This window comes from Medicago sativa, chromosome 6, assembly GCF_051527215.1.
Source record: "Medicago sativa cultivar Bolivia chromosome 6, Bolivia_mono, whole genome shotgun sequence".
NCBI lineage: Eukaryota > Viridiplantae > Streptophyta > Magnoliopsida > Fabales > Fabaceae > Medicago > Medicago sativa.
This window is the reverse complement of record NC_140754.1, coordinates 60,577,587-60,579,894: the sequence shown is the minus strand read 5'-3', so window position 1 is coordinate 60,579,894 and position 2,308 is coordinate 60,577,587. Positions and strand designations below refer to the sequence as shown.

Genomic DNA, 2,308 nt, shown 5'->3' with positions numbered 1-2,308 from the left:
ACAGCTTTTTCAATACTCAATTCTTCATCTCAGGTACCATCTTCATTCTTTCCTTACCTCAATTTAACTCAAATATTCTTTAATTTTTTCATATTTTCATCTGGATATTTTAGGTTTTCAAGGTTCAAACTAAATTTAAGACTTCACTGTTAGTGATTAGGATGAATTTGACAATCGAAAATTCAAAATTTTTGTTTGATGAATAATTACTGAAATTTGACAATTGTTTATTAAAGATTTTGGGTTTAATTAAACTCTACACAACTAGTAAGATGAATAATTTTTCTTTTGGTTCAAATTTTTTTTTATATATATAAACAATAACACTTTTTGTGTGTGACTAGAATTATTTTCTAATAAACTAATTGAATGATGTGATAATATGATATACACTATGCATATGCCTTTTGTATAACCTACTAATCAATTCCATAATCATTCATCGTGACTTCTACATGGCATACCAAATAAACTAACTTATACAATTACTTATTATTTTATTTTTTGTAGTGTCCTTGCCAAGAAAATGGTATAGATTGCGGGTACTTTGTGATGAGGTTTATGAAAGATATTCTCATTTCAAAACTAAATGAGATTCCAAAGTTGGTATGTTTTTTTTATATTAAAGTATAATATTTATGTATAATTAAGTTTATTAAGTAACATGGTTATTTTTAATGTTATAATATATACAGTACATTGATGGTTTCAAGTGTGTGACATACTCAAAAGATAAACTAATAGAAATCTAAGAAGAATGGTGTCGGTTCATGATCAGCCTAAAAGTTATATGATTTTTTTTTTATAATAAGGTGAGTTTAATGTTTCTAAATATATTTGCTAGAAGTGGTACGTAGTTGTTTTAATTTATAATCTTGCTTTAATTTCTACTCATGATCAGTAGTACTTTGAATTTATCTCTAATATAATATAGCGTTATTGCTTAATGGCGTTTTCTGGTATATATTCAGGTGGCGGAGAGTGAACGAAATTTGGAAATGAATGATGATTTGCGTGCTTGTTTTGGATAAAAATGTTGAGAAGACCAAGAAGATAGATGAAGACTGCATGATACCATAGAAGATTTTGATCTTTATGTCAACTAATTAGTTGTAACTCTTAGAGATATCCATGTTACCATATTAGAGGCTATACATTTCTGACTTTTATGCTATATATACATACATTTTTTATGATATGGTTATGTTTTATTCGATAAATAATAGTCTCAATTATAATGCGCCTAAATTATATACATTTCCCTTTAAATTTCAGACTTTATATATATATATATATATATATATATATATATATATATTACTTTAAATTAATAAAAAAACGCTATCTGGAAAGGAATTTTTTTTGACAAAAATAAAATAAAATAAATGCTTTTCCTAGCGCTTTTTTTCCTTTATAAAGCGTTATCTAAACCTATTGTTACATAGCGCTTTTAAAACAAAAACGCTGTTTTTAAACTTGTCTTAGATGACGTTTATTTTTGAAAGCGCTATCTAAGGATAACCTTTGCTAGCACTTTTTGACATAAAGCGCTATATAAACCCTGTTATAGCTAGCGCTTTATACAGAAAAAAAAGCGCTATATTACCTTTACCAGCGCCATTTACAATAGCGCTTCAAAAGCGCTACCTAAAGCCAAAAAAAAACGCTATATAAGCCCATTTTTGTAGTAGTGGACGGAGAGATCCTATACTAGAGGAACTATGACATGGTCTTGTTGAGATGTGTTGACAAACAAGAAGCTGAGAAATTGATGCATGATGTACATGATGGTACTTTCGGGACCCATGCTTCGGGCCACACCATGTCAAGAAAACTGTTAAGGGCCGGCTATTACTGGATAACTATGGAGCGTGACTGCCACAAACATGCTAAGAGATGCCACAAATGTCAAATTTATGCTGACAAGATTCATGTGCCTCCACACGCTCTCAATGTTATATCTTCCCCATGGCCTTTCTCGATGTGGGGCATTGACATGATCGGAAGAATTGAACCAAAAGCTTCCAATGGACATCGTTTCATTCTAGTGGCAATTGACTATTTCACCAAGTGGGTTGAAGCCGCTTCCTATGCAAATGTGACCAAGCAAGTGGTAGTGAAGTTTATCAAGAATAACATCATCTGTCGATATGGTGTTCCCAACAAGATCATCACTGACAATGGTTCCAATCTGAACAATAGCATGATGCAAGCTTTATGTGAAGAATTCAAAATTGAACATCACAACTCTTCTCCTTATAGACCTCAGATGAATGGTGCAGTTGAGGCCGCTAACAAGAACATCAAG

At 31.1% G+C, this 2,308-nt stretch overlaps 1 long non-coding RNA gene across 1 annotated transcript; it reads left to right on the top strand.

Moving 5' to 3' along the window:
* Positions 1-303: 303 nt before the first annotated feature.
* LOC146916036 (uncharacterized) lies at positions 304-1,196 on the top strand. Its single transcript, XR_015014851.1, has 2 exons — positions 304-606; positions 696-1,196. It is a non-coding gene; the product is annotated as an uncharacterized LOC146916036 (long non-coding RNA).
* Positions 1,197-2,308: the final 1,112 nt, after the last annotated feature.